The 24,801-nt window shown below is 45.2% G+C and overlaps 1 pseudogene; it reads left to right on the top strand.

Annotated features, from left to right (window-relative positions):
- The first annotated feature begins 17,552 nt into the window (after nt 1–17,552).
- On the top strand, nt 17,553–22,335 carry LOC149325138 (very long chain fatty acid elongase 7 pseudogene; annotated as a pseudogene).
- The last annotated feature ends 2,466 nt before the right edge of the window (nt 22,336–24,801 follow it).

The following is a 24,801-nucleotide window of genomic DNA, read 5'->3' as shown; positions in this document are numbered from 1 at the left end:
AGTGGATTCCCGGAGAAGGCAAGCGTAGCAGGAGGCGGCAGAAGGTTGGATGGGCGGTTGAGATTAAGAAATTTGCGGGAGTACGGTGGCCGCAACTGGCGAAAGACAGGGTTAATTGGACAGGCATGGGAGAGGCCTTTGCCCTGCAGTGGGCGTAGTCAGGCTGATGATGATGACGACTTAAGCTGAGTGGCACGCAAATGCCTAGGAGTGCGCATTCGAATGGTTGGAAGATAGAGATAAAACTGCTTGCTGCTGCCAAATTTTATCGCTTCTGTTCTATTCCATTGTAGGTAGTGCTGGGCTTGCCTGCCTACGCTGCTAATCATTTTTCACTGCGTTCTGTTTTCAAGAAAACGAGACGACACGAACGGAGCGCTTCTCGAGGCATCTTTAGTGGGCTGAGTTAGAAGCTGTGCTGGAGCTGGCTGGCACGAAGATGGACGAGAACTATCCCAATTTATTGCATTGTACAGCGTTATCTTCGCTCACGCAGGTGGTCAACAGCCCCTCTTCGTTCGCTCACCTCCCTAGAAAATAACTAACTTCTGTGAACACCATACGCCACTTTGTCCCGCTTTGTCTTTTGCGCTATGAGGCATAAATACTGCGCTGAAGTTCAACATATACAGCAAATGCAAAGAGGGCGTCGAGCAGAGCAACTCTGCAGCCGCCGCGTCTTCATCGCACGTGCTCCAAAGGCGGCGCGTGTGAAGGCTGGCGGCGTCAAGGTCTCCAAGGGAGACTTGCGAGCGTCGGCAATAACTGTTCGTGACCTCCTGCTTTTCGCCGCTGTCCTCGCTTTTCTCGGCAGTGAAACTGGAAATCTTAGAGCACGTGTTGCGGCAGTGCTTCCGTTTTCCTCGCTTTCTACAGCAGCTTCTTCACGCCTGTTCCTTGCAAGTGGCCTAAGTTAGCTTCTGAGGTCGACGAAAAAGTGACAGACGGAGAGGTAAACTAATTTTAAGAGTCAAACCAGGCAAACATTTCGTTCACGCATGAGGGTGAAGTATATTAAGTATATTCCTTTATTTTTCTTTTCATTTTTATTTTTCCTTACGTGGTACATATGAGATGCTTGAGGTGAGCAGAACAGACGGAGACACCAGGTAAGAACATTGCGTCATGGCGACCTCCTACATCTATTGGAGTCAATAAAGGCTTTAGAAACGAGGCAGCAAAAATAAACACTGCTCCGCGTGATAATGGTCTTAAAAAGAAAGAAGCTTCACAGGCAGAAACGAACGAATGAATAAACTTGTTAATACCGAGAAAGAAAACTTACACAGAAAAATTCCTGAATTTTTATGGAGGCGAAATTCCAGAGGCCCGTGTACTGTGCGATGACAGCGCACGTTAGAGAACCCCAGGTGGTCGAAATTTCCGGAGCCCTTCACTACGGCGTCCCTCATAGCCCGAGTTTGCTATGGGACGTTAAACTACAATAAACCAATAAACCAACCCATAACTACAGCGCATACGACAGGACAGAGATGAAGAAGGGACACCACACTGTCCATCACACTGTCCACACTGTTCATCTCTGTCCTGTCGTTTGCGCTGTAGTTATGGATCATCAAAAACACCAACTCGCCCAACAAATGCTTTTGTCAATAAACCAAACCATGACTTTCCAACTAACCCGGCCTTGCCCTATCGAAAAATCTCATATATGTGTCATATGTGCCTGGTTCATAATTATGGAATATGTGTGATATGTGTCCTATGTGTCTGGTTTACAATTATTGGCAAAGAAAAGGGAATGGCTGGGGTGGAATTAAAAGGCAATTAACAATAAAATAGCTTCCATAGAAGTTAGTGAACTAAAGAAAGTAAAAAGAAATATGGACGCGAAATAAACCACGGGTCGTTCCGGATTCGAACCACTGGCCTACAGATCTACAGCTCACTACACTAACCACTACACCACGCCTGACTTTTTTTTTCTTTATTGCATGGAAGAACTTCCGTAAAAAGGGGGAAAACTTTAATCAAACTGGTTCGCGTCTCAAGTTACCGGGCTGCTTAATAGCAGCCCGCCATAGCCCTAACTCAACACTGCATCCCCATCAAAACATCAAACGTTGTGGGTATGGCAGCGGCATGGCGAACGGTTCTTGCAAACACGTGTGCTTCATTTTGCAGATAGCCGCCAGCATCGCTGGACCATACTTCCTGAGCAATGCTTCTTCTTCAAGCTTCCTTCATGGAAAATGCACGCTCACGGGCCCTCCATTCAGTTCCTGCTGTCAACCGATAGATGGCAATGCAACCATAGCCTCATCTTCCGTCGATCTCGCCTGTCTTGACCACGCATGGCACAACCCCGGAACGTCATCGACACGGACCCGACGGGATATAAAAGTGACGCACCGGCCAATCCTTTTCAGTGGGTCTGGCAGCGGCATGGCGAACGGTTCTTGCAAACACGTGTGCTTCATTTTGCAGGTAGGCCACAAATACGCTTTCAAATGTTATAGGAGCCTTATTGCTGCTGCCAGACCCTCAGCACTTTGCGTGTATTTTTTCTTGCCTGCTGCATTCCTTAAGAATTTTGTTGCAACTGTCCGGCGATGTCGATACTAATCCAGGCCGAAAGGCAGAGGCAATGCTAACAGAGCTGCTGGCTGGACAAGCACGAATCAGCGCAGAGCTTTCCGAGCTCAACTCTAGAATGGCTTACCTTTGAACAGCGTATTACGCACATAGAGGCGTTGGCTTCAACTGCAAACGACGCTCTCCAGCGTGTTCATGATCTTGGGATAACTGTGGAGAACCTTAAAGATGTCATTACCAAACTTGACCGCAAAAATGATGACCTTGAAAACCGATCCCGTAGGAATAACGTAATCATCTATGGCTTGAAGGAACCATCAAATGAAACTTCTGAGGGGCTATTAGCTTCTGTATTGGAGTTACTGTATTCCAAACTTGGAATCCAATGTGAAGGTATTGAACGCTGTCACAGGCTTGGAACGCAAAGAACTGAAAAGACGAGACCTGTAATCTTTAAACTGCTAGACTTTAGAACCAAGCTTTCCATCCTTAAAAACGCCAGAAAACTAAAAGGATCTGATACGCACATTAGTGAAGACTTTTCTGCGCGTGTACCGCACATTCGAAAGGCTCTCTGGGACAACTCGGGTGATATCCGCAAAGAAGCAGATAAGTATAGGTTGCAATACCTGATAGTTGACAGTGTTCGTTACACTTGGGATGATGTTTCCAAAAGGCTTGTCAAGGCTGCACGTGCTCCAGTGCCAAGGGACACAGAGTGACTCGTTGATGAGCAGAAAGGTAGAAATGAGCACAAAGAAGAGCAGAAACTGACTCTTTTAAACTTAAATGCTAGAAGCTTGCTTAATAAGATTGAAGATTTCAATTGGCTTGTAGAGTGTTACACTCCGTCAGTTATTTGCGTAACAGAAACATGGTTGGACAACTCTATATCAGATGTAGAATTTTTGCCTCCAGATTACTCGGTTATCAGAAACGACAGGCAGTTTGGTAGAGGAGGGGGCGCAGCTCTGTTCATTAGAAAAGGCATTGAAATTTTTGTATTGCCTGAACTTCCGAATACTGAGTCTGTTTGGTGCCGGATAAACATTTCTGGTTTCGTGACAGTTGTGGCTGCTGTATACCGTCCGCCCGGTTCGGAAAACATTTTCTCGCACATTACAGAATACATAGCGGAACACAGGCTCCACAAGTATAAAATGATCATTACCGGTGATTTCAATGCTCCTTGTATCGATTGGACGTTGTTAATTTCAACAGGTCGTGACAAGGCTGTTTGTGAATCCCTAATTAATATGGCTATATCATTTGATTTAACACAAGTCGTTGAATGTCCAACTCGAGTAAACTCTGTTCTTGACCTTGTTTTTGTTAATGAACAGTTGTTACAGTACGGATTTTAGTGTGATGTAGTCGACGGGCTGTCCGATCACAAGTGTGTTTTCATGGAATTTAATGTGGTTTGTGAGCCCCATAAGCCGAATTTCAATATTGTTAAAGATTTTACCAGTGCTAACGACCATGCTATTACTGAACTGCTAGCGTCGTCTTTCGGAGATTTCGTGACAGGCAGTGAAACTTGTGGTGTTGATGCTTTGTTAGAGCAGTTTTATAATTTAGTACATAGCTGTGTGCTTCATTTCGTCCCCACAAAATGTGTGAAACATAACCCTAAGCATCCGTGGTACACGAGAGACATAATTCATCTCATAAGACGCATCAAGCGCTTGCGCAAGCGCAGCCGGTCAAGAAACGAAAGAGCACAGACCTTTGGGCTAGTTGGTTCATAGCAAACACGTACAAGCGCTAAAAAAACACGGACAAAGAAGAGACTTGGACAACACGAGCGCTTACTTTCAACTGAAGGTTTATTGATACACAAGCACAATTTTATACACCTTGCTGCATGACGTCAAACTGATAGGCCTGCCGACATCACGTGGCTGCTCCCAAAAACATTATTTCCTTTTTAGTCAGTGTGACAGATGGTGCGCTGACGCAGGATGGACCGGCTTTTCTAATCAAATCTGCCTCTATTATCTCTCTCACATCCTGACAACTATGTTTGGCCACAATCTTGCATGCGCTGAAGACAGGTTTACATGGTTTCTTATTCTTTACAGCACAATCATGACAATGTTCAGAAAGATTACCGTCTCTATAATTTCCTACCTTCCTCCTGTGTTCTAGTAATCTTTCGTTCAGACATCGGCCAGTTTGACCGATGTACCTAGAGCCACACGATAGAGGAATGTCATAGACCACACCAGAAACACATGGTACAAAAGGATCCCGGTGCTTGATACCGCATGGTTCTTTAGGCTTTAGAAAAGGATTAGTCAACTTGACTAGTTTTTCCAACTTCTCAGGCGCCGAGAACACTACTCTGACGTCACTGCGTTTCGCAATCTTCTTTAGGCGATGGGAGGTGTTGTGCAAATAGGGGATGACTACCGTTCTGTTTCCATTTGCTTCGATCTGGTTCTTGTCTTTTCTCTTTACGGTTTTTAACATTCCTTCAGATACAGATACAATGAGGCTTGTCGGATACCCAGCTGACTGAAAAAATTCAGTCAGCTGGGTATCCGACAAGCCTCATTGTATCTGTATCTGAAGGAATGTTAAAAACCGTAAAGAGAAAAGACAAGAACCAGATCGAAGCAAATGGAAACAGAACGGTAGTCATCCCCTATTTGCACAACACCTCCCATCGCCTAAAGAAGATTGCGAAACGCAGTGACGTCAGAGTAGTGTTCTCGGCGCCTGAGAAGTTGGAAAAACTAGTCAAGTTGACTAATCCTTTTCTAAAGCCTAAAGAACCATGCGGTATCAAGCACCGGGATCCTTTTGGACCATGTGTTTCTGGTGTGGTCTATGACATTCCTCTATCGTGTGGCTCTAGGTACATCGGTCAAACTGGCCGATGTCTGAACGAAAGATTACTAGAACACAGGAGGAAGGTAGGAAATTATAGAGGCGGTAATCTTTCTGAACATTGTCATGATTGTGCTGTAAAGAATAAGAAACCATGTAAACCTGTCTTCAGCGCATGCAAGATTGTGGCCAAACATAGTTGTCAGGATGTGAGAGAGATAATAGAGGCAGATTTGATTAGAAAAGCCGGTCCATCCTGCGTCAGCGCACCATCTGTCACACTGACTAAAAAGGAAATAATGTTTTTGGGAGCAGCCACGTGATGTCGGCAGGCCTATCAGTTTGACGTCATGCAGCAAGGTGTATAAAATTGTGCTTGTGTATCAATAAACCTTCAGTTGAAAGTAAGCGCTCGTGTTGTCCAAGTCTCTTCTTTGTCCGTGTTTTTTTAGCGCTTGTACGTGTTTGCAAGAAACGAAAGCCGCGATTCACTACTACTTTCACTCAAGTCGGAGCTAAAGACAAAAAGGACACAAGCTAAACACTTTTATTTCAACACAACACTGTCAACATTCATGAAAGAGAACCCATCGAAATTCTGGAAAACAATATTACCCTCTTCTCATGACTATGAATCCTTTATTATCAACGAGCAGCCTTGCTCTGATCCCGTAACCATTTCTGAAGCCTTCAATGACTACTTTCACTCTGTCTTACATCTTGATGATGGTACCAATCCTCCTTTCATGCATAGCTCGGAACACCAGTTACCCAACCTAGAAGTAAGTTACGCTGGGGTTCACAATCTGTTGGTAAAAATTGACACAACTAAAAGTGCGGGACCAGACGCCATACCTAACATGTTTTTAAAGAGGTACTCGGAATGGAGTGCGCGTTACCTTACAGTGATTTTCAACAAATAACTGGACACATCCTCCGTTCCCCAGGCTTGGAAAATTGCCAATGTCATCCCGGTGTTTAAATCTGGCGATAAACAACAAATTAGTAATTACCGACCGATCTCCCCAATTTCCACTTGCTGTAAGCTTCTTGAGCACATTATTCACAAGCACCTTGTTCAGTTCTTGTCATAATCTACTGTCACACTGTCAGCACGGTTTTCGATCTGGTTTTTCCAATGTCACTCAGCTTATTGAATTTACTCACGACATCGCTTCCGCTTTAAATAACCGTGATCAAATCGACGCAATATTTATAGATTACTTCAAAGCATTTGACATGGTCTGCCATAATAAGCTTCTTCGTAAACTACGCACCATGGTTAGCGGCAATAAGTTACTGGACTGGATAACCGACTACTTATACTTAAGATCCCAGTTTGTCACTTTTAACCATGCACAGTCATCGTCAGTCTCTGTAACTTCAGGTGTGCCCCAAGGATCGGTGCTTAGGCCTCTACTCTTTATAATTTTTATTAATGATGTAGCTAATGTTACTAATGAGACCGCAGTGAAGTTACGCATATATGCCGATGACTGTGTGCTTTACCGCAACGTTGCTAACGCCGATGATCAACAGGAACTAAACAAAGTGTTTTCATTGTTCTGTGAATTGAGTAATGCATGACAAATGAAAATTAATTTCACTAAAACAGTTGCAATGACCTTTGGTAACAAAAAGAATCCGCTGCATTTCCCTTACAGCAATAACGGTAACTGCTTGACCCATGTCAGCGAGTTCAGATACCTGGCCGTTATATTTTCGCATAACTTAAAATGAAATGCGCACATAAATAACATATCTGGCAAAGCACTTCGCAAACTTGGCTATCTCAAACGAACCTTAAAAAATGCCACGAAGGAATGTAAATTAACTGCTTAGAAATAACTTGTCGACCCATCCTGGAGTACGTCTCAATTGTCTGGTCCCCTCATTACGCGTGCGACATTGACCGCTTAGAATCAGTTCAAAAGAAAGCACTACGATTCATCTTCGGCCGCTACGATCGCAAATTTTCACCTTCTTCCCATATGCACAGCTTATCTCTACAAACTTTAGAACATAGGCGCACACGTGAACGCATCATTATGCTGCACAAGATCGTTCACTCGTCATCTGGCATTCAGGCCCCCTTCACATTTGTGTCCTCAAGCGCACGTGCCACCCGACGGAACCACTCATTAAACATTGTTCCCTTCAAACCACATAGTTATTTTAAATTTTCTTTTCTCCCTCTAACTGTTGAAATTTGGAATGGATTGGACGGCTCAATTCGTTTATTGCCAATTGAAGAGTTTGTTGTTCACTTGCCTGACAATTTGACCTGTTGATCTGTTTTTAATACTTCTGTATTATCTATCTCTATGCTACCCATGTTATTTGTTTTTACTAATGTATTTACCCACTCCTGCTATGTCTCTCCTCAGAGACAGCAGTATTTGTAAATAAATAAATAAAAATTCAGGGAGGCACACACATGCATCTAGGCACGGCAGCCAGCTTGGAGGTTCTTCGCGTGCAGCATATACACTCCTCACCAAAGCACACTGTTCACGAAACACAGATTTGGACGATCTTGGTGGCTCGGCATGTCTGTCCATCATACGGCTTTTCCAAAGACTGAATAGTCCCATCAACACAAACAGATCATAAGGTGCAACAGAGTTTTTGCCAACAGGCAGAAATCTAGTAGTGTATGGTGTAATTTCAATGTCCTTCTTAAGAGTTCGTTGTAGTATGTCCCAAAAGAACATGGCATCACGGCACAGGATGAAGCAATGATCAATTGTGTCAGGCACGTTACACAGACGCAATTCACATTCCAGGGTACAAGCATCTCCTTGTCATTAAGAAATGTCTTGACAGGCAGCGTCGCTCTGTGTAGTTTGAAAAAGAACGTTTTAGCGGCTGCCTGGATGCACATCCGCCTAACGCGCTTTAGAGCACTGATGTCCAAAGACCCCAGATAAGGCTGCCGATACAATGGTGTGGGGAACGAAGACTCAGTGAGAGCCTGGGTCATCTGTTTTCTCGAGAGGCTATAGAGGTAATCTAAAGAGAAGCGCACAGTGAGGAAATTGAAAGTGTCAGCAACCTCCTTAAGGAATCCCCATAAAGTCCCCTCACGAGCCTGCATAGTCGGTGCGAATAAGTAAGGCAAATGAAAACTAAGCCGCCTAATGGGCACAGCTACCAGAAACGGGTGGTTTGCTGATTTGAAAAAGAAAAAACGGGAAACAAGTTGATGCACGAACAGGTGAACAAGGCCCACTCCACCACCCTCTAAGGGAAGGAACAAGTTGTCACGCCTCATGGGCTCCCATTGAGAGCGCCACACGAATGTTGCAAATATTCTGTGTATTGCTTGCACCTTCCTCCTCGCACAATGCAGGACTTGAAGGACGTACGCGAGCTTTGCAAACAAAAATGTTACAGACCTGTGCCCTCGCAAACACTGAGAGTTCCCTACCCATCCAAGCCTGTGTTTGCCGCCGTAGAGTTACAATTTGTGAATCCAATTAGGCTGTGCTGCGAACTTGGTGCAGCGGAACGCCTTGGTACTCAAGACGGCTACAGTCCCAGCATATGCCACCGAACTGGCTTGGTCTAGTTCCCCAATGACCCAACCAAAAGCCTTTGGATTTCTCTAAATTAAGAGCCGCGCCTGATACATCGCAGAACTGTTTAGTCAAGTTTAGAGCCTCAAGTACACGCTTTTTGTCAGAACAAAAGAGGGCGGCACCACGGCTGACACGGAAAACGATTGCGTTATATTTGGATGACAAGACTTACGCTATGCTTCCCACTATTTTAGAATTCGACGGTTAGGTGCGAGGTCAAATGTTTATTTGTCAGGTTTAAGGAGCTGAACTACAGCCGATTGCACTTCCACTGATATTGTGAATCTTGATGTGCTCTGTGACAAGCACTGAAAGATCTGATATTTGTATGTATTTTAATTTTCACAACGCCTGCATCATTCATGGTAGTACTCTGATTGCGCACCTATTGTTAACTACAGTCGGAGCTCTTGCATGAAAATACCTGGCGTTATTCGCTCAACAGCTCAACTAAAGCCTGTTTCACATGCAAGCGAAAATGTTAGCGAATTCTGTCGCCGCGGCGGAAAAACCTGTTTTGAGCCGTCGCTGCGACGAGCGGCGAGGTTTCAACAAGTTGGAAATTTTCGCTGCGACGCGCCGCTCAATCGCTCAGTCGCTTGCATGTGAACCGGCCTTAAGCCCAGAAAGCAATATTTGCCTTCTAGCTGAACGTTTGTCCAAGCACAATGGAAACGCCTAACGTCATACTGTTTGGATAAGCGCTGTTTACAACAAGAGGCCACAAGCAGACAATCAAGGAAAAAAATATTTGAAACAGGCCAAGAGTTTTTTTTTTATGCGTTGGTTGGGCACTTGTTAATTGCTTGTTCATCCCTTCTTTTCCGCGTGTTTCAAACAGCAAGGCCCACTCTATAAAAGGCACTCATCAGCGGCTATCTGTTTCGCACGAGATTGATGTAAGCTGATACGATGCATATCGGAGCTCTTGTGTACGCACGAGTGTCGCGTGTCAGTTGAGGTATGCCACATATGTAATAAGTCCATACAAGTCACATTTCTGTAGCGCGTGAACTACTATATATGCAGCACATGTGTTCATCCGTGACATTTGTGACGCGTATGACCTCGTACGCAGCCTATACGCGTTCATACGAGACACATTTGTGACACATATGAACTCGTATGAAGCATATGTGCTGATACGAGGCGCATTTGTCGACACATATGGCTCGTATGATGCCCATATGAGTCCATACGAGGCATATATGTGGCACATATACTGACACATATAACTCATATGGACTGCATACGAGTTCATACGAGACACATATCTGACACATATAGCTCGTATGTAACACATATGGAATGATACGAGGGACATATGAATTCATATGAGTTTTTTCGATGGGGTGTGCCAGTTGCGGCCACCCTATCCCAGCAAATTTCTTAATCTCATCCGCCCACCTAACCTTCTGCCGCCCCCTGCTACGCTTGCCTTCTCTTGGAATCCAGTCCGTTACCCTTAAGGACCATCGGTTATCTTGCTTTCACATTATAGGAAAATCACAGTTTCATTTCACTTTGCGGATTGTTTTTTGGTATACAGTGCAACAACGAAGCTGATTTGTCTAACCTGTTAAGCAACAAAATCAGGCAGTCTGTAGAATAGCAACAGTTATGAGTGATGTGCACTTCTCATAATCTAAAGCAGCTCCTTCTTCCTGATGCAAACACCTAGGCTTATTTCTCAGTTCCAAACTTGCCTAAAGTGAGATTGCCGATATATGAGCGATCTTGCAGGCGTGACAACGCGCAGAAACCCATATAACCACGAAAGCAAGACAACTGGAGGGTGTCGGTGATACGTCCTAGTTACGCTCGTCAGAAGATCAGACGCGCAATGCAAGATGTTCTGAACTCGTTCATGTGCGAGAAACGTTCCCTGAGCAAGACTTCAGCGTTTAGTGTAAGGGTTGAATTGAACTGAATTGGCTTTTTATTGGCAGGGAACAATACAGATAAATCCCTGCGGGTGGCATAAGGCTAAAGGCTTGGAAGCCTGACAAGGCCTTAGCCCCCTCACATCAGTTACAGCCTGCAGCAGCAGACACACATTTTATGAATTTAAGCATGTACGCGGTTGCAATAGGACAACATGTTCACGCTTTTCAATTACAACACAATGAATACGAGAAATACACAGTACAATGCAGCAATATAACTAAAGTGCAGTTCGAAAGTTTTGAGCAGGAATGACGGTACATATGCATCCATGTACACATGAAAGAAACTAAGCCATAATTTGCGTACATTGTGTACAAACTGCAAGTTTCTAATAATATCATTGAGCAGAATTGAGTATTAGCTTATATCTCAGTCTAACGAAGAGCAGTACGAAAGGGAAACAAAAGAACAAAATTAGGATAATGGTTGCAAATGCATGATAACCATGTAGAAGATGTTTACTGGTATTTGTAAATCGTTTATGGTTCTAAAATTATATTTGAGGAGAATACGAATGCTCGATAATTTTTTTGAAGGCTCTGAATGGTTGGGTGAAGTCAACGTAAGATTCATGTATGTTAAGCAGTCTATTTGATAGTCGATAGCCTGTTTATCATTGTTCGTTTTTACGCCGCCGCGGTGGCTGAGTGGCTATGGTGCTCGGCTGCTGACCCGAAAGACGCGGGTTCGATCCCGGCCGCGGCGGCTGGAATTTCTTTGGAGGAGAAATTCTAGAGGCCCGTGTGCTGTGCGATGTCAGTGCACGTTAAAGAACCCCAGGTGGTCGAAATTTCCGGAGCCCTTCACTGCGGCGTCTCTCATAGCCTCAGTCGCTTTGGGACGTTAAACCCCATAAAACCAAACCATTGTTAGTTTTGAATTTTTGTACCAGTCTCTTACAATTCCTTATCTCATATCTCATGGAGGCATACTGGATGTTATCGACATATAGCTGTTTTTTGTGTATTAGTTGCATTATCCGGAAATTGTACACTTTTTTAACTGGAAGAATATTATGTGTGAAGAAAAGTGGTTGCGTAGGCAAGTTTCTTACTTCACCTTTGTAATTCTCTAAGATCCGAAGTACGCGATTCTGCAGAAGTAATATTCTCTCATAATTCCCTTTGTTTGTCAAAACAACCCAATTTACTGAGCATTGTAGGTGTTGAATATATTATTATACATTTTAAAGAATTGTAATGTCCATGTCTTTTACGCCATCGTGTATGCGTGTTGTCGCTATTACTGCTTTCTACTTAAACGTATGGCGCCATTTGCGTGGGTAAATTTTGGCCTCATAGGAGGTGGATTCACACGACGGACAAGTGACTCGTAGACCAGGCTACACATGCCGCGTCACTTCTGCCCTGTGCGGTTCGGTGCTGGCCCGCGATGTTGACGAATGTACCACGAGCACGGCAAAGAACGGTCGCATGCCTAGTCCGCTCATAGTTTGCAAAAACGGAGGACGGAGATGTGGCGACAAGCGGATTAGACATTTACCAGCCATTTTGAGGTTTACCAGACGTGGACCTAACGGAGCGGAAGTGGATCCTCATGTGGCACCTAGTGCGCGAGCATATGGTCTGTCTAGTGAGTCCACGTTAAACGGTGCCAGCCGTCTTCAAGGCTCTTTGAGGCTTTTTGCCTGGGCTACTAACATCCCATTTTGAATGAGGTGTTAAATAAACTGACTGACAGCCCTCCATCTGGCCAGCGGGGCTCGTTTGGCTGGAACACGCTAGGCAGACGCCAGGAAAAAAAATGCTTCTTGCAGCCTCGAAGCATACCACATAAGTAATCAAGGAGATAACTGTATTAGCACGGCGACTATCACGTTGATGCAGAAGGAAATAGGTTACCTGTCCCGTTGACACTGCTGCCTTGACTGTCTCGCAAGCATCGCGGTTTTTTGTGCTGGTTTTGCGTTGCCTTTGAGCTGCGCATGCTTTGTTAAGTTTCCTTGAAGACTGGCTGTTCTTCAATAAATCACAGTTGTTAGTCCAGTCGTTGTGTGCGCCTCTTCTCTTCTTTGTCCCCATCTTTTCGGCTGGTTTTTTCATAAGTATGTGCCAACTAACCCAGATTTCAAATCTCCAGCTCATCATCATCATCATCAGCAGCAGCAGCAGCAGCCTGACTACGTCCATTGCAGAACAAAGCCCACTCTCGTACCTGTCGAATTAACTCTCTCCTGTGCTAGCTGCGGCCACCTTATCCTTGCAAACTTCGCTATTTCTTCCGCCCACCTAAATTTCTGCTACGCTTGCCTTCTCCTCGTATCCAGCCTGTTACCTCTAACGACCATCGGTTACCTAGCCTTCGCATTACATATCCTGCCCAAGCCCATTTCTTTCTGTTGATTTTCACCAGGATGCCGTTAACGCGCGCTTATTCTCTGATTCATAGTCCTCTTTCTGTCACCTAGCGCTACACTAATCGATTTCTTTTCCATAGGACACTACGTTGTCCCCAATTTAAGTGAAATCCTTTTCCTTAGCCTGCACATTTCTGCCCTATAGGTGAGTACCGGTAAGATATGCCTGTTATACACATTTCTCTTGCGGGATATTGGTAAACTTCCATTCATGGTTTGAGAGAACCGGCCAAATACGCTCTTATCCCTGTCTTATTCTTCTAGTTATTACCTCTCGTGATCCGGATCTGCGGCGACTGCCTGCCCCAAGTAGACGTATTCGCTTACCACTTCCAGGAACTCGCTAGCAATTGTATTCTGCTCTTCCCTTGTGGGACTGTTGAACGTTACCTTCGTTTTCTGCAAATTGTTTTCAGACTCAGCGTTCTGTTCTGCCTCTCGAAGTCCATGATGATTTTCAGTTCATCCCCTGAGGCAAGGCAATGTCGTCAGCGAATCGCAGATTACTAGGGCATGCTCCATAAACTGAAATACACAATTGTTCCCAATCCAGGCCTGCGAATACCTGACACCCTTCCTTATCAGAATTTATTGCTGGCTTTATGGAGCACAATGATAGCTGCGGAGCCGTTATAGATATCTTCCAGTATGTTTACATAAGGCTCACCTGCACCCCGAATTCTTAATGCCTCTATGGCTGCTGAGATTTCAGCTGAGTTAAATGCTTGCTCGTAATACATGAAGGCTATATACAGGGGTTCATTATATCCTGCGCATTTCTTTATCGCCCAATTGATAGCGTGTGCGTCGTCTATTGACGAGTAGCCTTTACGAAAACCTGCCTGATCCTTTACTTGATTGAAGTATAACGTAGTCCTGACGCTATTAGTGATTACCTTACTGAATACTTTGCACGCAGTGGGGAGTAAGCTGACCGGTCCGTACTTTTTGAAGTCCCTGACGTATCCCGTTTCATGGATTAGGATGATGTCAGCGTTCTTCCAAGCTTCCGGTACGCTCGCGGTCATAGGCAATGAGTATATAGTGTAGCTAGTTTTTCTAGCACAATCTCCCAACCGTCTTTCAATAGATCTTGCTGATATCTGATTCTTACCAGCAGCTTTTCCCTTTGTATTGCTTTATTGTTTTTTTGCTTGCTCATGTTACCGCTGTATTGCATTTATGTATTTCACGGCGTATAACCCTCCTGCTTGGTATCCAATGACGGCAGTACATTTTAAATAAAAAAAGTCTTTCTTTCTTTCCTCTTTCGTTATGGAGGGATGTCCCATTGCTGTGCTCTACTACCTCCTCATTAACCTCCTAATTACATTCGCTACTGTGGATTAGTGTAGTACTCTTCGACTGCTTTAACGATCTCATCCATATTGCTAATGACACTGCTCTCTTTTTCTCTTAACGCATGCATCTTATTTTTACCTATGCCACGTTTCCGCTTCACCGCTTTTAGGATACTTGCGTTCTCTAGAGCACGCTCGATTCTCTCCCTATTTATCTTCTTTAAGTCCGTTATCTCGCGCTTATTGATTAGCTTTAACAGTTCTGCCAGTTATATTATCTATGCGAAGTTCGAGGCTTTCATGCTTCGGCGTTTCTTAATCTTATCTTTTACCTCTGGAGAGAGCTTGCCGGTATCCTGTCGAGCCATCCTACCACCTACGTCTACTACGCATTCTGCAATGATAGATGTCACGTTATCGTGCATTGCTCCAACATTACGGCCGTCTTTCTCAGTTAAAGTTGAATGTTTGTTTTACACTGAGGAACTGAATTCCTTTACTTTCCTTCTCACCGCTAGCTCGTTCATGGGCTTTCGCCTTACTAGTTTCTTCCGTTCCCTCTTCAAGTCTAGGCTAACTCGATGCCTTACCATACAGTGATTGCAACAACGCGTCTTTTCAAGGACCGCCACGTGCTGCACAATGCTAAGGTGAGCGCGCAGTGGGAAGTTTATTTCATTTTTAGACTCACCATTGGAGCTCTTCTACGTCCACTTCCTTTCCACTCTTTTCCGAATGAAGTCCGTAAATTCTTTCTCTCTGCGAACTCTACTAATAACTCACACCTGCTATTTCTAGGCCCATGCCGTAGTCGGTCACTGCGTGGTATGCAGCCTGATTCTTGCCTACCTTGGCACTGAAGTCACCTATCAGTACAGTGTACTGTCTTTTTACTTTGCGTATTGCCGATTCTATGTGTTCAAAAAATTTTTCGACCGTATGTTCTTCATTGGAGTCGTGGTTTTGTTTACAGAGGTTTAAGATCAAAAAGCGACTCTGGCTATGAGCGGCGCCGAAGTAAAATGCTCCGGAAATTTCGACCATCTGGAGTTTTCCAAAATGCACGTACATCGAACAATGCACAGACCTCTAGAATTTCACCTCCATCGAAATTCGACCGCCGCGGCCAGGATCGGTTCCGCGTCTTTCAGGTCAGCAGCCGAGCGCCATAACGATTCAGTCACCGTGGCAGCGTTGGTAGATATAGGTGCATAGGCGCGATATAGGTGGTTATCATTGGTGGATATAGATGCGGAGGCCTGTACAACTTTCAGTTTATACCTTTTATTAAGCTTAATTACGATAACTGTCACGCCCTCGTTAATACTATGAATACCTCTATTATCCTGAGGTGTATCCTGCCAGATATCCCGGCAGATATTCCGTGGCGGCTGTCTCCCTCTTGGAAAACAAACAAGAGAGCGATAGGTGCGCGTCTTCGCCGCGCTGAGAGCGGTGAATTGATTTCTTTGTCTTTAGCGTGAACGTGATGATTTTAGGTTTACGTTTTAGGTTACTGTGCAGACAGGATGTCCTTCTGATAAAGCTCGATTAAAGCTACGGCGGCGCTGATGAATCAGAGAAAGCTATCGGCAGGTCATCCGCGCCCTTAGCTGTTTTGCCATGAAATAACATCTTCGAAAAAAGAAATAGAAACGTTTGCGCTTGTTGCGCAATTTGCTATTTTGAGCGACTGCTAGCGCAAAGACTCAGGTTTGTCTGGCATTCTTTATCATCGTGATCATCATCATCATGAGCCTGGCTGTGCTCACTGCTGGACTAAGACCTCTCCCATATCTCTACATTTATCTCTTTGTCTGCAGCGTGAACGTGCAGATTTTAGGTTTACGTTTTAGGTTACTATGCAGATACGATGTCCTTCTGAGAAAGCCCGCTGAAAGCTACGGCGGACCTCTCCCATATCTCTACAGGTATCCCTCTCCTGTGCTAGCTACGGCCACCCTATCGCTGCAAGCTTCATGCAGTCAGCTCACTTTCCTGCCACTCCCTGCTACGCATGACTGTTCTTTGAATCCAGACTGTTACCCTTTAACGACGTGTTAACGGTCTGTTAACGACCACCGATTATCTTGCCTTCGCCTTACTACCCATTCCCATTTCTTCTTGATTACAACTTAAGGATGTCATTAATCCACGTTTGTTCCCTGCCTTCTTATCGAAGAAGGAACAGACAGGGACGAGCGCTCGTCCCTGCCTGTTCCTTCTTCGTCCACCCTTACTTAATCCTTCCTTCACGGTACTGTGCAGGTGTCTACCCACTGCAAGAATGCGACCGCACCTTTGCTTATCACTAACAATTCCTACGTATTCGTGCAGAGAGCGTCAGAGAGGGGTTTCGAAATCCTTGGTGGCGCCGCCGCGCGTCGCCCCCGATGACTATTACAGGATGCGTGCGGGCGGCATTCACGTGATCAGTATGAAGAGACGTGCACGTCGGCATTGGGAGACTCCCGAGACAGAACTACAGCTGTAATAAGCATAATAACCAGCCTGTTAATGAAGTCAATAGAGAATGAAATGCGGCCTGGGAGATTTATTTCCTTTTGGAAACATGTAGGCCTCAATGACTAAGCTCTGTCCTGGGTGAAAGCCACAACTCGTGAGGCTTGATGGTGGCTTTGCTCAAGATTGCTTCATGCGATGAATCACAGTTAATGAAGAGTACCCTATTGTATCTATATTGTAGATTTTTGTTTCTTCTCTGTCCGATAAAAAAAAAACAAAGCTGACGAGGAGGAATAACGCGTACCGAGATTTGGTCATGCCCTTTGCACTCAAAGAGAGCACCAATTTTTCCTCAACGCAACCGTAAACAAGGTCGAGGCAAAAGACGTCGGTCCGACTCAGGGCCATCCAGAAACAATGCGTCTTGCTAATGCCAAGCGCCATCGCCAATTTCCCCCTCTGTCACCGTGGGCCCTCGACTGAACAGGGCAGGGCTATTGTACTCAGCGTGTGGGCGACACGGCAAACATCTTGAAGGGGACCGCGTGACGCACTGCCCAGAATGCGCCCTTTCCCCATTCGAAAAAGCGGGAAAGACGTGAGGTTCGGAAGCCCGGAGACGTGCCACTTTCACAGTCGCACTCCAGCCACCATGATCGCGACGAATGTGACGACTCCGCTGGGCACTCTGCACGCCCACTATGTGCTGCTGGCAGACCCGCGAACGAGCAGCTGGTTCTTCATGGGCAGCCCCATACCTGTGGTGAGCATCATCGGCTTCTACCTACTCTTCGCCACGAGGATCGGACCCTGGCTGATGCGGAAACGCGAGCCGTACGACATTCGTAAGATCGTGCTCGCCTACAACGTCGCAATGGTGACTCTCAGCTTCTACTTCATCTACATAACGCTGAAGTACACTGGCATGAGAAGTGGCCAGAGTCTTCTGTGCTGGCCCACTGATCCTCGACCCACGGTGATGAACATGTTCTTCCTGGACAAAGCCTGGTACTACATGCTTATGAAGGCCGGCGAGATGTTGGACACACTGTTCTTCGTGCTGCGGAAGAAGACGACACACCTGAGCTTCCTGCACCTGCTGCACCACTCGCTGGCGCTCTGGTCGGTGTGGCTGGTCCTCACGCTGGGGATAACGGGACACGTCTTCTCTTTCCCGCTGCTCAACTCTGCCGTGCACGTGGTCATGTACGCGTACTACGCGCTCGCCGCGCTGGGACCCGCCATGCGACAGCGACTGTGGTGGAAGAAGTACGTCACCCTCTTCCAAATCGCCCAGTTCGCCGCGCTGTCGCTGCACGCGCTCATACCGGTGTTCGTGGACTGCGGCGTGTCCAGGATCCTGGCATTCGTCGGTGCCCTCGAAGGACTGCTGTTCTCGTGCCTGTTCACGGACTTCTACTACACGGCGTACGTCCGGCCGCGAACGAAAAGCTGTTAATGGCCTCGGAAAGATTCGTGCTGTGTTGTATCACATCAGGTGCCACTCGACGTCGCTATTCCCTGTTGGCTGCCGTCCGCTGTTGGGCAGACGGAAGGTGCCCTTCCTGTTGCCGCGGTCGCTCGTTTGCAACTACGTCAAGACGACTTTATTGGAGTTGTGTTTCTTGGATATGCAACTACGTGAGACAGGTCTGAACAGTCCTGGACTGAGTGAGAATGCTTCGCCGATGCAAATTTCGTGCTTTCGCGTCTGTAGTGTGCGAACGAGCGAGGCATTTTGATGCCCAAAAGAAAGCTAATTTCTAAATAAGCCATGAACGAAGAAATATTCGCTACTCAGAAGAGAAAAATAACGGACACATAATGCACAAGAGCAATGATTACTACTTCAAGGGATTCCTTCGATCGATGCTCCGTAACCACTTTTTGCACTGTCGCGGCCGTACCCACTTGCAGTATGCAGGAGTAAAGATAATGAACAATAATATGCTATAAACAATATCAAGGAAATGCATTATACTCTAAAACTTGGGTCATAACACTGATGTTTTTGTTTCGTAGAGTTGTATTTTCTTGTATGCATGGAGTATCATGTACAGAGCTGCAATCGTGGCAGTATTTTTTCAGACAATTTGCCATTTATGCGCCTTTATGTTTGTCGTACAAAATTTGTTGAAACAAATTGAGAAGATAATATTAAGTCTGACACCAATTCTTTATATCAAAAATTATTCTGCTCTAGATGATATTTCAGTTCTTATCTGGCTGTTATAATGTGATAGGTAATACTTATCCAACAGGTGTTCACGATGAGGACTTCGGGATTTTTCTCAAAAAATATAAGAACTGCTGTGAAGTAAAAAAAAAGCTGTTTTTGAACATTACCCAGCCACAAGGGCACACAATGAAAAGTATTTGCCAATACGCTGATGAACTAAAAGCAAATACTAAACTTTTGATCTACTGTATTAGTGACGGTGACCATCCCAGGTTACACCATTTGGCAGAAGCTTTGCGCCATGCCCGCGTAAAAGCTTAATCATTTCTAAATTTACAACTTAATCCGCCTAATTACGCTTGCAATTGGGTGGCGGTGGGCGCAAAACTTCAGGTGCGAGCCTATTTTCACTTGTGACGTACCGTCCACCCAAAGACGCCGAGTAAAAGGCGAAGGTGATGGCTATTTCCTCTTCAGTTCCCGCTAGCGCGGTCCTAGAAAGTGCTTCAAAGGACTTTACAGTCGGTGGTAACCGCTTTTAGGCCATAATTTTGCGAATTAGGGTGGACGTTTAAAAGTAAATCTCATGTAAACGGACATGCAACGCGAACCCTGCCAAACAGAATAGTCTAGAGCGCCGTTATTTTTAGGTTAGCCATGAGTGCCAAGAGATAAAAGTTAGTCCAACTCAATAAGAATCAATACGAATGGGAAGGCATGCTGTCCGATCGCAAAACAGCCGATGGTGCTTGATAGCCCTTCTTAGTGGAAGCCAAGTGATGGAAAGCGCAGCAGGAGGCGGCGGAAAGTGAGGTTGGCGGATGAGATGAGGAAATTTTGATCAGATAAGTAGGCCGCGCCTGGCGCAGTACAGGGTTAATTAATTCAACGGATACGAGACAGGCCGCTGTCCCGCAGTGTACGTAGTTAGGCTGATGGTGTTGATGAATTGGAGGATAAAGGCGATATGTATCCTTTCACTTTATGTTCATCTTGTCTCTTAACCCTTTCACCGCCACTCCAGAGATAACTCGGGCTACTACATATGCACACCCCCTGCCGCTCCCGAGTTAACTCGTTTTGGCTTTTTAACTCACCCCCTGCCGCTCCCGAAAATACTCGTGTAAAAAAAAAAACGATGCAAACATGTAGCGCCATCTATGGAGAGACGCTATAAACTCAAAGATCTTGTAGGGTAAATTTTACACAACAGATAGCGCGTATGTTTCCACATCCGAGTCGCTTCGTTTTGGTTTCCGCACAGGAGCCATGTGAGGCAATGTGCCACACTCGTCCGCGCTTTGACGGACGAAGAAATTCAAAACTGCATGCTTGTGAATTCGGAGTCCAATGATAATGAGAACGAGGAAGGAGCCCACCTAAGTGCCTTGCCGAGTGACGTCAGCGATGAAGTCCCCATTCCACCGAAAAATCCGCGTAAGAGGAAATTTGACAGGCAGGATTGGTGCCGGAAGATTTGATTCAGTACAACTAATAAGATTAGATTAGATAAGATTATCCTGAATAAACATGTCTACATGCCCTGCAGAGATTTTTAGTGCGTTACTAGCAAAATATTTCCAGGAAACTAACATGCAAAAAAAAAACTCGGCAGGGTATGTGCAGCTATGAGTAAACAAACCTGGCAGTGAAAGGGTTAACCTACATTAAGCACTACTTCTGTGCACTGCTCATCCATCGTTTGTTTTTTTTTTTTAAATCCTGGGAGTCGAGTTTTGAACACCATTGGGAAGCACGTGCGCCGCCTTCTTTCTGCGCCGGGTAAAATTTTACTGACAATTTTACCCCGTGAATAGTGACCACAACCCTGCACTCGCAAAAGTACGCTCGCTTAAAACTCGCAAAGCAGATATTCGGTTCCGCTTGCTTATGCTGCAAGGAAATGTAAATGTAGGCATCTCTTCTACTAGTGCACGTGCTGCCTGAGTGATATTAGGGATTTTAATTTTACGAGTTGACCGCATTATGCGATCAGCATGAAATTTCTCGATGTTTTTGTGCATATTAGTTGATGTTCCTGCAGTGTACTGCATGTTAGAATGAAGCGTTCTAGGAAAGGTGCTCAGTGCCTGTGCGCGCTTGTCATCCGCAAGGGGCCCTTCATGTGACGATCTTTGCTGCACTGGAGACCTCTGCACTGAGCGTGTCACTGTAATTAAAAAAAAAGCGACACACCACTAACTTATTAAAAAACAACTGATGGACCCCGCTAAAATTTTTTATACAGCTGACAAAACTAATTTAGAAATTGTTGGCAATGTTGATTAGGTTTATTTATTCCGTCACACTCCTAATGAAGCCCAATTATACTCGTACTTTCTATACTGCGCTCTCGCACTCCCACTCGCAAATAAGATGCTTGCCGCTTTGCTTGTGCATTCTACAGTAGTGACCTGATGTGTTTCAGCTAAGTGAACAAGTGAGTGGAAAAAATGCCTACTTGCTTGATATTAAGCCGTCTGTAATAAAGCTTGTGAAAAAAAAAAAGACAAATGAATAGTTCCCTGCTCTTGTTTACTGCTTACTGCCAAGAATTGCATGGACTACTGTCCATTCATTACTATTATGAGCAGGGCTGGCACTTCCCAACAGTCATTTGTGCACTTCGCGATTCTTTCGTGGCAAAAAATTGGGGCGTCGTTCCAATATTTAAAGCTTCAGTCCGACAAAAGGTTCACAGCATTATGACTGGCGATTAAATCCTTCTTCGTTTACTTCCTCATCAAAAGGTATTTCTTAAATAAATGCGCCAATAACACTGAAGACTGTTCTGTTACGCATTAGTTCGATATGACGTGCAGTTGGATATGAGCAGCTGCTCTCGCATTCACCGAGTGGCTTTGTTGAGGGCTAATCACCGCCACACATTTAAGCTAAGATTTCACGTGGAAATTGGACCCACAATCAGCTTTAAAATGGGCCAGTATTGAGCTGCGGAACGAGTAAATAATATGGGTGTTGGAAAGCTGGCCTACCTGCAGCCAAAGGAGCATCGCAAATAGGACTTGTGTATTTTACAAACATTTTTATCTTATCGTCGAAGATGAATAAATTTTGCCACAGTTTCCTGGATTTTTTGAAGTATTTAGCCTGCAACTCATTCACTTATCCCAATGAAATTGATGAGTATGGTACACCCTAAATGCTGAGTGCACAAATTCATTGGTTGAGACAAATCGGGCGTACTATGAGCGTGTTGTACGGCCTGCAACCGCACAATGTGTGATTTATGGCTTGGTGGCGCAGTGGTTATGGCGCTCGGCTGCTGACCTGAAAGACGCGGGTTCGAACCCGGCCGCGACGGTCGCATTTCGATGGAGGCGAAATGCTAGAGGCCCGCGTACTGTTCGAGGTCACTGCACTTTAAAAGAACCCTAGGTGGTCGAAATTTCCGGAGCCCTTCACTATGACGTTCCTCATAGGCTGAGTTGATTCGGGACGTTAAAGCTCAGAAAACCATAAACCACCTTCCTATTTCGTGTTAACCCGGCTCTTATACACTGACTTACTTTTTACTTAGCAGAGAGGGGAAGTATATGCAAGGTCCCTAAACGAAAAATGTATATTTATGATCGTGATAATACCGTGGACCACAGGGGAACAGGCTGGCATGGCAATGCACCGAACGTTTTCAGGTTCACTTGCACCACGAAAGAACTGAGCAGCTTGGCACGGGCAACAGCAGCAGCTAGACCCGGCGGCGTCTATGATCATGATCCCTGACGTTTCGTGTTCAGCTGCAATGAATTGCAAGGGCAAGGTAACTTTCAAGATTAAACGCGGAAAGCACATATACGACACTATCGAACATGGAATAAGTGGTTGCGTACGGTTACACTCATTTCAGTAAATATGGCCGCTTCTCACGTAACGAGGAGATTTACTTGTTTATTTATTTATTTATTTATTTATTTATTTATTTATTTATTACAAATACCTCAAGGGCCCTCGGGTGAGGGTGTTACATGATGGGTGGGCTAGCAACCTGGTGTTAATAACAAATTGTTTCGATGGCTTTCTTGAAATGGTTCGGGTTTGTATGAAGGGTGGTACTTGTGGGAAGACTGTTCCAGTCACGCGCTGTTTGGATGAAGAAGGAATGAAGATGGGTCACGGTGCGAGCAGGGGGTGGTTAAACGGCCTTGTGGTGGCTTGTGCGGGCGGAAGAACGAGCAGGCTGGATAGGACAGTGGTAAGAAAAGTTGCGATACATTTTGTGGTACAAGCGCAGCCTTGCGGCTGTACGGCGTTGCTTGAGGTTAGGTAGGCATGCATTATTTTTGAGGGAAGTAACACTGGTGAAGTATAAGTAGTTTGAGTAGATGAATCGAACGGCGCGATTTTGGACAAGTTCAATGCAGTTGGTTAGGTTAAGTTGAGCGGGGTCCCAGATGGCAGATGCGTACTCTAACTTTGACCGAATTAATATTTTATGAGCTAGTAATTTAAGGCCTAACTTCACCAGCGAAAGAACGAGACACGGGGAGAAGAAGAACACAGGACAACGTTGTCCTGTGTTCTTTTTCTCCTCGTGTCTCGTTCTTTCTCTGGTGAAGTTATGTCTGATGTACACCAACTAGCCCACATGGGTACCTTGTTATAATTCAAGGCCGTATGCAGGTCGTTTCATGCAAGAACAAGCATAGCAGATCTTAGGGGGAAGAGTTACTTGATTATGTACAAAAGCACACAAATATCGCGTAGAAATATTTTATTCGCATATGCAAACCTGTGACGCAATGGAGGGTGCTGAGAATCATTGGCTCCGGACAGGCCGCCATTGGAAACGGAAACTAGTAACGTTTAACGCAAGAACCTTATCTAGTGAGACTAGCTTAGCAGTGCTGTTGGAAGAACTATCCGGTATTAAATGGGATGTCATAGGGCTTAGTGAAGTTAGGAGGACAGATGAGGCGTATACAGTACTAAAGGGCGGGCACATACTGTGCTATCGTGGATTAGCAGACGGACGAGAACTAGGTGTGGGATTCCCTATCAATCAGGATATAGCTGGCAATCATAGATGAGTTTTATAGTATTAACGAGAGGGTGGCAGCTATCGTAATTTGGCTTAATAAGAGGTATAAGCTGAAGGTGGGGCAGGCCTACGCGCCTACATCAAGCCATGATGACCAGATCGCTGAAACCTTCTATGAAGATGTGCAATCGGCGACGACCAAAGTAAAATCACAGTACACTGTACTGATGGGCGACTTCAATGCGAAGGTAAGTAAGAAGCAAGCTGGAGACCTGGCCGTAGGTGACTATGGCATCGGTTCTAGGAATAGCAGGGGAGAGGTATTAGCAGAGTTCGCAGATAGAAATAATTTACGGATCATGAATACCTTCTTCCGCAAACGGGCCAACAGGAAGTGGACATGGAAGAGCCCCAGTGGTGAGAATAAAAATGAAATCGACCTCATACTGTGCGTTCACCCTGGCATCGTAGTGGATGTGGAGGTCCTCGGAAAGGTCCGTTGTGGTGACCACAGAATAGTAAAGTCTCGTATTATCTTAGCTTTGAAAAGGAAACCGAGG

Source organism: Amblyomma mixtum, chromosome 10 (assembly GCF_055824585.1).
Source record: "Amblyomma mixtum isolate Tamu chromosome 10, ASM5582458v1, whole genome shotgun sequence".
NCBI classification, from domain to species: Eukaryota; Metazoa; Arthropoda; class Arachnida; order Ixodida; family Ixodidae; genus Amblyomma; species Amblyomma mixtum.
The sequence above is the reverse complement of the archived record's forward strand: the minus strand, read 5'-3'. Positions and strand labels throughout refer to the sequence as shown.